Genomic DNA, 14,130 nt, shown 5'->3' on the forward strand with positions numbered 1-14,130 from the left:
TTGAGAGGATGAGAGATAAACAGTGTTCTCGGGGTATAAGTTGTAATTCCCATTCGAATATTAATCAGAGACTGTGCCAGTGAATCAGATTTTAACCAGTCAAAACCCAAGTATCGTATGAAGGCTTTATCCCAATTATGGTCTAGAGTGTGAGGAAGGGAAGTATTAGGAAGCAGACACTTAGAAAGGTTGAAGTCAGCATAGAGCTACTTTGCCATGTAGAATCTTCTCAGCAGTTTATTTGCAAAGTGAAATATGTATTTGTCGAAAGCATACCGTCAGAATCTTATTCTCTAGCTGTTACCGGTTGTGTTAAACATGGATTATTCCACCTTGTTATTTAGGATATAATTTATCTAAGATGCTATGCACACATAGTTTTATTTTATGTCTCCTCTAATTACCCTAAAAGGTAATTAAGCTGAATCTTCACACAACACCGAGTTGCATGTAGCAAACTAGAAACCTTCACAGTTATATTGAAAACTGACAAAAGCAAGACTGTGAAACCTTTAGTAAAATTGAATCTCAAAGGCTTTCCTGGTATGAGGAACAAAAACAGGCATAAATATTGTGACTTCTGCTAATATTAACAATTTGTTCTCAGGGTGAAGTACAAGTGGGAAATAATAGTATTAAATAGCTATCACATCAATTTCACATAATGTATGTGATGTTTTACATATATAATTGAATTCATAGCATGCTATATTGCTCTGTTTTTGCTACTTTTTGTAAGTGATGAAGTGAGAATGAAAAAGATTAAGAAACATGACAAATATATACATAACTTTTGTAAAGATGGAATTCAACCTCTCAGAATAATTGGGGGGGATAAAAAATGTATGTTATAATGTAAGGTTTGTGAGATGGGCTTTTGAGGGTATTTAAACAGTGATGGCCAGGATTTAAGAATAATTGAATTGTATCCTGCGAGCTGTTCCCTTTCCCAGAGATTTTCCTGGGGAGTTAGAATATGCAGAACATATATGACACTGGGGATATAAGATTAATACATACATACATACGTACGTACATACATACATGCATACTTTACATTCCTTCCAGATGCGGTCTGTAGAAATTAAAACTAAATTAGACACCATGTACTCCTTTTTCTATTTGAGGAAAATGGTTGATGATGGACCATTTTGATGGCTCTTGGATACTCATGTCATTAAAAACAATAACACTAATAAATCTCGTGATTTCCACTTCTCGTCAAGATGCAATAACAAGGACTGAATTTTCCCTCCTGCCTAAAACAACCATTAAATGGGCAAAATGTATGAAAAAATGCTTTGCAAGACACTGGACATCAGACAAGAGACAGTGATTTCTGAGAGACAGGAAACAAACAAGGCAGTCTTGCAATTAACTCAGTGTATTGCTGTGATTGAGTTTCCATCTGCAGTGCAAGGAGGGGAAACCCAGGCAGAACACTGCGGAGCCCCTAAGTTGAGGAGACCAAGTTAAGAGACCATGGAAACCAAGGTACCTAGAGTTCTGAAACAGAATATTTACCAGGGAGAACAGAACTGAGCAGATAAAGAACTCTGGAAACCTGGGTAGTTCTCCCTTGAGTGTTCAACAGAATACTGATCAGAGTGTGTCTACGTGTGAGCAGACTTTTGGAGTCTGGTGGGAGGGTCATGAAAAGAACTGAAGGGGCTGGAATAGTAACTGCCACGCCAAGCAAACTGAAAACGTCAAAGATTTATGGGGCATTGGGCAGAGTACACAAAAGAGCCTTGCCTCTGTAGGGTGAATAATTTAGACCTGGACTAAGCATGGCTCTATTCCCCTGGAAAAAAAATCTTAAAAACAAAACCTGAAAGGATCAAGCTGTTTCCAAGTAACTAACTGTGTTCCATAATAAAGCACATTTATAGGATTATAAAAAGGTCTAGCTCCCAGTAAGATAAAATCACAATCTCTGGCCATAAAAAATTACCTGGTGGGCGCTTCCCTCGTGGCACAGTGGTTGAGAATCTGCCTGCCAATGCAGGGGACACGGGTTCGAGCCCTGGTCTGGGAAGATCCCACATGCCGTGGAGCAACTGGGCCCGTGAGCCACAACTACTGAGCCTGCGCGTCTGGAGCCTGTGCTCCACAACAAGAGAGGCCGCGATAGTGAGAGGCCCGCGCACCGCGATGAAGAGTGGCCCCCGCTCGCCGCAACTGGAGAAAGCCCTCGCACAGAAACGAAGACCCAACACAGCCATAAATTTAAAAAAAAAAAAAAAAAAAAAAATTACCTGGCATGTTAAATGTAGGAAGGCATGACACATGAGAAGAAGAATCAGTTGATCAAAAGTGACTGAGAACTGACAGAGACAGTATATAATTAGCAGGAGGATATTAAACAGTTATTGTATTTATATTATATTTGTACAATATATTCATATATATTGTATTTGAAAGTTAAGTATAGAAATGGAAGTTATAAAAAAGTTATGATGAGATAAAAATTACCCTGCAGAGGATTAAGGGTAGACTAAACTTTTCAGAATAAAAGATTAGTACACTTGAAGACATAGCAATAGAATCTACTCAAAACAAATACATAGAGTGAAAAAGAATAAACACAGCATCGGTAAGCTGTAGGACAATTTTAAGTACACATGGTTAGAGTTCCTGAAGAAGAGAAGGGTGTGGGGCAGGAAACTATTCGAAGAATTAATGGTTGAAAATTTTCCAAATTTCATAAAACTGTAAACTCATATACCTAAGAATATGAATTAACCCCAAGTATGGAAGATAGTATGGAAATTCTTCATAAAATTAAAAATAGAGTTACCATATGATTTGGCAGTCCCACTGCTGGGTATATATCCAAAAGAAATGAAATCTATATCTCAAATATCTTCATTTCCATGTTTGCTGCAGCATTATTCATAATAACCAAGATATAGAAACAACCTAAGTATCTGTCACCAAGTGAATGGATAAAAAATATTGATACACGCACACACAGAATTAAACATATGCCAACAATAGCTCAAAAGTTAAGAGAGAAAATACTAAGATTTTTAGGCTAAATGTGAAATGGTGTAGTATCTCATGAAGGTAGACTATAAGTTATAGATGTATACTATAAATCCTAAAACAACCCCTGAACTAACCAAACACAAGAGATAAAATGGTATCATAAAACATATTTAATTAATCTGAAAGAAGGCAGGAAAGATGGGAAGAAGGAATAAAGGACAGATAGAAAAATAGAAAGCAAATAGCAAGATGATAGATTTAAACTTAACCATATTAATAATCACACTAAATATAGTTGGTCTAAATACTAGAAATCAAAGTCAGAGTTTGTCAGGTTGGATGAAAAAGCTAGACCTGTTATTCATAATATTTCCCTACCACTCTAATGCTATATTATAGGTAGGCTCTGCAATGATGTCATCTCTCTCATTCCTGATATTTGTAATTTTTTATTTTGCCTTTTTTTTTTTTTACTGATCAATCTGATTAGAATTTTATCAGTTTTATTTATCTTGTCAAAGACTTTTAGTTCCAATGATTTTCTCTTTTCTGAGGGAACAGGGAAGAATGTGATTTATTTCCCTCCTATTATTAGTTTGCATTATATGACATAGGGAAGGGATTTTGCAGATGTGGTTCAGGTTTCAAGTCAGGTGACTTTGAAGTAATCATAAGGGAGATTACCCTGGGTAGGTCAGACCTAATCAGGCGAGACTCAAAAGAGGTGGTGCCCAGCCTTAGTCGGGGATTCAAAGTCTGAGAAGGATTCGATTGCTGGCCTTGGGGAGGTGGGCTGACATGTGGTGAGAGGGTCTATGGAGGGGGCCATGTGACAAAGACCTAGTGACATTCTCTGTGAGCTGAGAATTTTCTGGCTGAAAAATAGCTTATAGGACTGTCTTCAGTCCTACTGCTTCAAGAAATGATATTTTTCAAATAGTTGATACTCTTATATACTGCTGGTGGGAATGTGGAATGGTACAACACATTTGTAAAACACTTGACGGTGATGCATACAGTTATCATATGATCCAACAATTCCATTCCTAAGTATTACCTCAAGAGAAAGGAAAGCATATGTTCCTACTAAGAGCTTCACATGAATATTCATAGCAACTTCATTGTAATAACCAAAACCTGGATACAACCCAAATGTCCATCAGCTTGCGAATGGTTAAACCCACAGTTATAACTCCACACAACAGATTACTTCTTAGCAATAAAAAAGAATGAACTGCTGATATACACTCTAACAAGTTAATCTCAAAATAATCATCCTGAGTGAAAGAACCTAGGCCACAAAAAGTACACATTTTATAATTCAATTAATATAAAATCCTAGGAAATGCAAGGTATAGTGACAAACAGCAGATTAGAGGATGTCTGGGGACCAGGGAGGGGTAGTGGTGGAGTGGAGAGGGGCAGGAGGTAAGAATTCATCAGAAGCACAGGAAAGTTTGGAGAGTGACAGACATGTTTATTTTCTTGATTTTGGTGATGGTCTCATGGGCAGATACTTATACTAAAATCTGTCATATTGTACACCTAAACAGGTACCATTTATTGCATTTCAATTTTAACTTTAAAAAACCGTTTATAAAAATAATGCTTTTTTGTTTCAATCCTTGAATTTGCTATTTTTCTGTCTCCTGAACAGATTCTTGGACTCCTTAAAGTAAAAACAGAATATAAGTACAATAACTTGATCTATACCGAAGTGTGGCTTAGTCTAGTTAAGTGGTGAAAACCTACTATTTGCCTTTGACTTCAGCTTGACATTTGGAACTAATAAGCTGAATGCCTATTTAAGTGCTTTTTTTTTTTTTAACTTAGCTGAACTTACTCTGCGTGATCAGTGATTGTGAGATATTATAGGTGCCATCAAATTAAATCTCAGGAACAAGAACAAGGCATGTCATGCAGATTTATCATTAGTATCTGACTACACACTTTCAAATTTAGGTACTCATTCTAACTGTAGCTTGGGATCTGCTTCATATGTTGGAATTTTATCAGTCAAATGAAGTATACATAAATGTTATTGTAAAGTCCATAATAAGTGATGATGATTATGAAAGCTGTTAATTTTTATACAAATTAATTATTGAGAACTTTCAAGTAGTCAAGTAAATAGCAAAATGCACTGGCAGTTAACTTGTATATAATGAAGGGAAATATAGATAGAAATTCAATTTTTGTTATCATGAAATCCAATTTAATTACTCCTTTGCTACATTGCTATATCCAGGATTTACTGGTTATCTTTTTCCCAAATGATTGTGTGAAATAGGAAATTCAAGAAGAAAGTAAGATAAAAACGAACAATCTAAGTGAAGGCAATAATCTTAAATTTGCTGCTGAAATACTTAAAAAGACTTTTCTTCAAACAGGGCAGAAAGCTTCAGTGTGTGGTATTGCTAAAGAGAAATTGTATCATTATCATTAACCCAATCTTCAGCTTCAACAAGAATTAGAACAGAAGTAAGTCTACATTAGTCACTATTCTTGAAGAGAGAAAGGGAAATATAACATCTCAGTGAGAATATTACCAAGAACTCTGCTCTGTTCTTGAGGATGCCTGACCCTTGTAAAGCTCCTTATCCCTGCTTTTCATTTGCTGCTTTTTCTCTGCAGAATCTCAGCCCCTTTGCCAAACAGGGAACCCTTCTTAATTATTGTTTAGTAGAGCAACCAAATCCCTTGACTCTCTTGCTAAATCTCTTATCCCCTTCTTTCTCAGTGAGTAGTAGCAGTATACAGTTATTGCCTCCATGGGTGCAAGTGACAGACTTCCCAGCATTGTTATGATGGTTAATTAAATGAATAAATATATGCAAAGCAACTAGAAGATGGGCGATAAAAAAAAGTATTTGCTATTACACTTATGCATAGGTACTTAATATGTTTTAGATCTATCTGATTTGCATATTTCTATCCAAAAGTCAGCACAGAAGGGAGGCAGGGGAGGTTTTATATTATGTTATTGGCAGGCATTATTTTATTTCAAAATTAAGATAAAATATAGGAATGTACCATGCACATATTATGTGCCTTAACCTTTTTTCATGCTGTGGAAAATAGGATTTAGAATTAGGGAACCCGAATGTGAATTCTTGAATTTTGAGAACTTATACACACACAAAAAATTCATCTCTCAACCTCATAGACTTCCTGTGAAAATGGGTATAGTAGCACCAGATTTGTAGACTTAGTGCCAGGATTAAGTGAAATAAAACATACAAAGAATACGTAATATTTTTTTTAAAAAAGCTATTTCCTTTCTTTTTTCCTCTTTCTTTTACCTTTGTAGGCCTCATTTTATTTATCTGTAAAATCAGGAAGTCAGATTAGATTATCTCTAAGTCCTAAAGTTTATTTGTTTTTTTTTCTTTAACATCTTTATTGGAGTATAATAGCTTTACAATGTTGTGTTAGTTGCTGTTGTATAACTAAGTGAATCAGCTATACGTTTACATATATCCCCATATCCCCTCCCTGTTGCGTCTCCCTCCCACCCTCCCTATTCCACCCCTCTAGGTGGTCACAAAGCACCAAGCTGAGCTCCCTGTGCCATGTGACTGCTTCCCACTAGCTATCTATTTTACATTTGGTAGTGTATATATGTCCATGCCACTCTCTCACCTCGTCCCAGCTTGCCCTTCCCCCTCTCCATGTCCTCAAGTCCATTCTCTACGTCTGCATCTTTATTGCTGCCCTGCCCCTAGGCTCTTCAGAACAATTTTATTTTTTTTTTTAGATTCCATCTATATGTGTTAGCATACGGTGTTTGTTTTTCTCTTTCTGACTTACTTCACTCTGTATGACAGTCTCTAGGTCCATCCACCTCACTACAAAGAATTCAGTTTCGTTTCTTTTTATGACTGAGTAGTATTCCATTGTATATATGTGCCACATCTTCTTTATCCATTCATCTGTCGATGGACACTTAGGTTGCTTCCATGTCCTGGCTATTGTAAATAGAGCTGCAATGAACATTGTGGTACATGACTCTTTTTGAATGATGGTTTTCTCAGGGTATATGCCCAGTAGTGGGATTGCTGGGTCATATGGTAGTTCTATTTTTAATTTTTTAAGGAACCTCAATACTGTTCTCCATAGTGGCTGTATCAATTTACATTCCCACCAACAGTGCAAGAGGGTTCCCTTTTCTCCACACCCTCTCCAGCATTTATTGTTTGTAGATTTTTTGATGATGGCCATTCTGACTGGTGTGAGGTGATACCTCATTGTTGTTTTGATTTGCATTTCTCTAATGATTCGTGATATTGAGCATCCTTTCATGTGTTTGTTGGCAATCTGTATGTCTTCTTTGGAGAAATGTCTATTTAGGTCTTCTGCCCATTTTTGGATTGGGTTGTTTGTTTTTTGATATTGAGCTGCATGAGTTGCTTGTAAATTTTGGAGATTAATCCTTTGTCAGTTGCTTCATTTGCAAATATTTTCTCCCATTCTGAGGCTTTTAAGTTTCATTAGGTCCCATTTGTTTATTTTTGTTTTTATTTCCATTTCTGTAGCAGGTGGGTCAAAAAGGATCTTGCTGTGATTTATGTCATAGAGTGTTCTGCCTATGTTTTCCTCTAAGAGTTTTATAGTGTCTGGCCTTACATTTAGGTCTTTAATCCATTTTGAGTTTATTTTGGTGTATGCTGTTAGGGAGTGTTCTAATTTCATTCTTTCACATGTAGCTGTCCAGTTTTCCCAGCACCACTTATTGAAGAGGCTGTCTTTTCTCCACTGTATATTCTTGCCTCCTTTACCAAAGATAAGGTGACCATATGTGCCTGGGTTTATCTCTGGGCTTTCTGTCCTGTTCTATTGATCTGTCTTTCTGTTTTTATGCCAGTACCATAGTGTCTTGATTACTGTAGCTTTGTAGTGTAGTCTGAAGTCAGGGAGCCTGATTCCTCCAGATCCATTTTTCTTTCTCCAGATTGCTTTGGCTATTCGGGGTCTTTTTGCATTTCCATACAAATTGTGAAAATTTTTATTCTAGTTCTGTGAAAAATGCCACTGGTAGTTTGATAGGGATTGCACTGAATCTGTACATTGCTTTGGATAGTATAGTCATTTTCACAATGTTGATTCTTCCAATCCAAGAACATGGTATTTCTCTCCATCTGTTTGTATCATCTTTAATTTCTTTCATCAGTGTCTTATGGTTTTCTGCATACAGGTCTTTTGTCTCCTTAGGCAGGTTTATTGCTAGGTATTTTATTCTTTTTGTTGCAGTAGTAAATGGGAGTGTTTCCTTAATTTCTCTTTCAGATTTTTCATCATTAGTGTATAGGAATGCAAGAGATTTCTGTGCATTAATCTTGTATCCTGCCACTTTACCAAATTCATTGATTAGCTCTAGTAGTTTTCTGGTAGCATCTTTAGGATTCTCTATGTATAATATCATGTCATCTGCAAACAGTGACAGCTTTACTTCTTCTTTTCCAATTTGTATTCCTTTTCTTTTTCTTCTCTGATTGCTGTGGCTAAAACTTCCAAAACTATGTTGAATAATAGTGGTGAGAGGGCAACCTTCTCTTGTTCCTGATCTTAGTGGAAATGGTTTCAGTTTTTCACCACTGAGAACGATGTTGGCTGTGGGTTTGTCATATATGGCCTTTATTATGTTGAGGTAAGTTCCCTCTATGCCTACTTTCTGGAGGGTTTGTATCATAAATGGGTGTTGAATTTTGTCAAAAGCTTTTTCTGCATCTATTGAGATGATCATATGGTTTTTCTCCTTCAATTTGTTAATATGGTTTATCACATTGATTGATTTGCATATACTGAAGAATCCTTGCACTCCTGGGATAAACCCACTTGATCATGGTGTATGATCCTTTTAATGTGCTGTTGGATTCTGTTTGCTAGTATTTTGTTGAGGATTTTTGCATCTATGTTCATCAGTGATATTGGCCTGTAGTGTTCTTTTTTTTGTGACATCTTTTTCTGGTTTTGGTATCAGGGTGGTGGTGGCCTCGTAGAGTGAGTTTGGGAGTGTTCCTCCCTCTGCTGTATTTTGGAAGAGTTTGAGAAGGATAGGTGTTAGCTCTTCTCTAAATATTTGATAGAATTCACCTGTGAAGCCATCTGGTTCTGGGCTTTTGTTTGTTGGAAGATTTTTAATCACAGTTTCAATTTCAGTGCTTAGGATTGGTCTGTTTGTGTTTTCTATTTCTTCCTGGTTTAGTCTCGGAAGGTTGTGCTTTTCTAAGAATTTTTCCGTTTCTTCCAGGTTGTCCATTTTATTGGCATAGAGTTGCTTGTAGTAATCTCTCATGATCCTTTGTATTTCTGCAGTGTCAGTTGTTACTTCTCTTGTTTCATTTCTAATTCTATTGATTTGAGTCTTTTCCCTTTTTTTCTTGATGAGTCTGGCTAATGGTGTATCAATTTTGTTTATCTTTTCAAAGAACCAGCTTTTAGTTTTATTGATCTTTGCTATCGTTTCCTTCATTTCTTTTTCATTTATTTCTGTTCCGATCTTTATGATTTCTTTCCTTCTGATAACTTTGGAGGGATTTTTTGTTCTTGTTTCTCTAATTGCTTTAGGTGTAAGGTTAGGTTGTTTGTTTGAGATGTTTCTTGTTTCTTGAGGTAGGATTGTATTGCTGTAAAGTTCCTTCTTAGAACTGCTTTTGCTGCAACCCATAGGTTTTGGGTCATCATGTTTTCATTGCCAGTTGTTTCTAGGTATTTTTTGATTTCCTCTTTGACGTCTTCAGTGATCTCTTAGTTATTTAGTAGTGTATTGTTTAGCCTCCATGTGTTTGTATTTTTTACAGATTTTTTTCCTGTAATTGATATCTAGTCTCTTAGCATTGTGGTTGGAAAAGACACTTGATACGATTTCAATTTTCTTAAATTTACCAAGGCTTGATTTGCACCCCAAGATATGATCTATCCTGGAGAATGTTCCATTAGCAGTGGAGAAGAAAGTGTATTCTGTTGTTTTTGGATGGCATGTTCTATAAATATCAATTAAGTCTGTCTTATTTACTGTATCATTTAAAGCTTGTGTTTCCTTATTTCTTTTCATTTTGGGTGCTCTGTCCCTTGGTGAAAGTGGGGTGTTAAAGCCCCCTACTATTCTTGTGTTACTGTCAAGTTCCCCTTTTATGGCTGTTAGCATTTGCCTTATGTATTGAGGTGCTCCTATGTTGGGTGCATAACTATTTACAATTGTTATATCTTCTTCTTGGATTGACCATTTAATCATTATGTAGTATCCTTCTTTGTCTCTTGTAATAGTCCTTATTTTAAAATCTGTTTTGTCTGATATGAGAATTGCTACTCCAGCTTTCTTTTGATTTCCATTTGCATGGGATATCTTTTTCTGTCCCCTCACTTTCAGTCTGTATGTGTCCCTAGGTCTGAAGTGGATCTCTTGTAGACAGCATATATATGGGTCTTGTTTTCTGTATCCATTCAGCCAGTCTATTTCTTTTGGTTGGAGCATTTAATCCATTTACATTTAAGGTAGTTATTGATATGTACATTCCTATTACCATTTTCTTAATTGTTGTGGGTTTGTTATTGTATGTCTTTTCCTTCTCTTGTGTTTCCTGACTAGAGAAATTCCTTTAGCATTTGTTGTGAAGCTGGTTTGGTGGTGCTGAATTCTCTTAGCTTTTGCTTGTCTGTAAAGGTTTTAATTTCTCCGTTGAATCTGAATGCGATGCTTGCTGAGTAGAGTAATCTTGGTTGTAGTTTCTTCCCTTTCATCACTTTAAATATGTCCTGCCACTCCCTTCTGGCTTGCAGAGTGTCTGCTGAAAGATCAGCTGTTAACCTTAATGGGATTCCCTTGTATGTTATTTGTTGCTTTTCCCTTGCTGCTTATAATATTTTTTCTTTGTATTTAACTTTTGATAGTTTGTTTAATATTTTTCTTGGAGTGTTTCTCCTTGGATTTATCTTGTATTGGACTCTCTCTGCTTCCTGGACTTGATTGACTATTTCCTTTCCCATATTAGGGAAGTTTTCAACTATAATCTCTTCAAATATTTTCTCAGTCCCTTTCTTTTTCTCTTCTTCTTCTGGGACCCCTATAATTAGAATGTTGGTATGTTTAATGTTGTCCCAGAGGTCTCTGAGATTTTCCTCAATTCTTTTCATTCTTTTTTCTTTATTCTGCTCTGTGGTAGTTATTTCCACTATTTTATATTCCAGGTCACTTATCCGTTCTTCTGCCTCACTTATTGATTCCTTCTAGAGAATTTTAAATTTCATTTATTGTGTTGTTCATCATTGTTTGTTTACTCTTTTGTTCTTCTAGGTCCTTGTTAAACGTTTCTGAACCAACCTTACCCACTGGGGGCAGACACCAAAAACAACAGGAACTATGAACCTGCAGCCTGTGAAAAGGGGACCCCAAACACAGTAAGTTAAGCAAAATGAGCAGACAGAGAAATACACAGCAGATGAAGGAGCAAGGTAAAAACCCACCAGATCAAACCAGTGAAGGGGAAATAGCCAGTCTACCTGAAAAAGAATTCAGAGTAATGATAGTAAAGATGATCCAAAATCTTGGAAATAGAATGGAGAAAATACAAGTCCTAAAGTTTTGTGATTCTGTACGAACACTCAGAATGACCTCTCCCTTCTCTGAACTTTCAGAGAAGCACTTTAAATATACGTAACCTTGTATCATTTTGCACTTAAATATATGTGGCCTGGGGTCATTCTCTAGCAGTGTCATGTGAGTCTCTCATATCTTTCTCCAAAAATGGGCACTATATTGATTATTTCTCTTGTATAGTTTGCCATGCCAAACAGTGCTGAGCATACACTAGTCAAGACCTACTTATTGGCTTATTTAGTATATAAACCTATAACCAGTGAATCAACATCTACTGAAAGGTACAAATACTTTGAAGAGTTGCTAGTGCTATATAAGTGAAAGATTAATTCCACTCTCTTCCAGGCATTCCTGAATACTTTTCTTGGGTCATTGAACATATTTAATGTATTCATTTAAAAGCATAGCAAGGGTGCCTCTTTTCAAGGTCTTAGTGATGGATTTAATGAAGAGTATATCAGAGGAGTCTACAGGGCTGACTCTCAAGCAGGAGATAATAGAATGCAGCTGAATGCATTAAAGCTTCCAAGACTTCACATTTTCTGCCTTACATGACATTATATCATTTTACTCCAGCTCACTTAGAAATTGTTCATTTTGAAAGTGACTGAGGTTGGTATTTTTGAGAAATTGTTTGTTACCTCTTGTTTCCTAATCTCCGTTCTTCCTAAGCTCAAAACATGAAAATATAAGACATAAAGGATCAAGCTTTCTGATGCATAGATATAGATATATAGAATCTCTTTCAATGATTTAAACCTGTGGAGTAGGTAGACCAGGAGACTCCAGATTTACTACCTTTAAGTTTGTGCAGATACTTCCCCCTCTCTCACACTCTTTCAATGCTTAAATCCTAATGTTGGACCTCTTACATCATGCATGATATCTAAATGGGGTAATAAATCTTACTGTAGAGCAAGTAAAAATTGTCAAAATTTGAGACAATATGGATGGACTTAGAGGGTATTATGCTAAGTGAAATAAGTCAGACAGGGAAAAAAAATGCTGTATGATCTCACATATATGTGGAATCTAAAAAAACGAAGAAGCAAGCAAACAAAACAAAATGAAAACAGGCTCATAGACACAGAGAACAGATTGCTGGTTGCCAGAGGGGAGGGGATGGTAGGAAAGGGGCTGTAGGAGAGCAGAGTAGGGCACAATGCCCAGTTAAGAGACTGTGGTAATATTCTAGGAGAGAGATGAGGGTCTGTTGGAGAAAAGTGTCAAAGAGTTCAGAGAAAATTGTCTAGAATCCTGAGATATTTGGGTGGTAGAACAGACAAGACTAGATGATGGAGTCCAGGTGAAGTTTGAGGGAGATAAAGGGATCGGAAATGGTGCCACATCTCTAGCCTGAGTCACTGAATACAGGATGATACCTTTCACTGAGACAGTAAACACAGTAGGACGTTTGGGGGCAAGAAGATAGGATTTCAAGTTTGGACATGATATCTTTGAGGCATCAAAATGGGATTTTCTAGTAACCAGTCAGATATAGATGCAAGGAAAAAATCTGGGTGGAAGAGTGAGTAAATAGAGGGCAAATGATAGAATCCTGGAAAATACCAACATTAACAGGGATAAACACAGGATGAGGAGACTTTGAGGAGTATTCTGGAAAAGGACTCTGAGATTAAAGGGAGAAGAGGCTGAAGAGCACGTTGGAAAGGAGAACTTTAGGAACGTTATGGACTTCTCTCGCTAGATCAAACAAGACATGTCCAGAAACATGTTTGGCGAGACTGGGAGGGACAGAGCGGGAGGAACGGAAGTTGGACCGTGGGGGCCAAGAAAAGACTGGCAGCTTCTTTTTTCTCTGTACATTAAGAAGGGAAATTATTAACTGGCAGGGTTAAAATAGCCTTCTGGAGACCTGAAAATATGCTGAGAAGAGAAAGGGAGGAGCTGGGCAGAACCGAACACCCATGTGACCTTAGAGTCCGTACTTTTAGTGTGACAACAGTCTGAGCAGGTGGCTTATTTTTATTTATTTATTTTTTTGTTTGTTTATATAATATAGTTCATTCGCCAGACCAGAAATATCAGTTAGATGCTTTCTTCTTCAGGTAACAAAAAGCTAAATTACTGTGGCTTAAAGAAATAGTAGTTTATTTCCCCTCGTATGCTAGGAATTCTGTTTGTGGTGCCTGCAGGAGTAGGTTCAGCATCCCCCTGGGGTCAGGAATGGTGTCTTGGTGGTTTCCTTGGCCTTTGGCTCAGGGTTAAAAGATGGCTGCTGCAACTCCAGGCATCACATTCGCATCTAAAGGAGGAAGAAGGAAGGGAAGTATAGGCAATTTTTTTTAATCAAAAAAGCAAAAGCTTTAGCAGAAACTACCTGTTATGTCTAACTGGCCAGAGTTATGCCATATGACACTTATAGATTCAAGAAGACGCAGGAAAGTAAGTATCTAACTTTTCTATAACAAAAACAGAAAAGGGAAATGAGAATCGCGAATGGGTGTTGAATGAGCCCAACCCAAAGTGACATCTACACCAGGTGTCAGTGTGGGGAAGGTGGAGAAGTGGGTAGATTCAGG

At 36.9% G+C, this 14,130-nt stretch overlaps 1 protein-coding gene across 1 annotated transcript in view; it reads left to right on the top strand.

The window, feature by feature from the left end:
• Positions 1-14,130, top strand: part of LOC309619505 (uncharacterized protein) — a gene marked incomplete at its 5' end in the record, with an annotated part of 132,357 nt that overhangs the window by 62,664 nt on the left and 55,563 nt on the right. The window contains one exon of the mRNA XM_082374696.1: positions 11,285-11,388. The remainder of the gene's footprint in view (positions 1-11,284; positions 11,389-14,130) is intronic.

Source organism: Balaenoptera borealis (genome assembly GCF_965194805.1).
Source record: "Balaenoptera borealis genome assembly, chromosome: 21".
NCBI classification, from domain to species: Eukaryota; Metazoa; Chordata; class Mammalia; order Artiodactyla; family Balaenopteridae; genus Balaenoptera; species Balaenoptera borealis.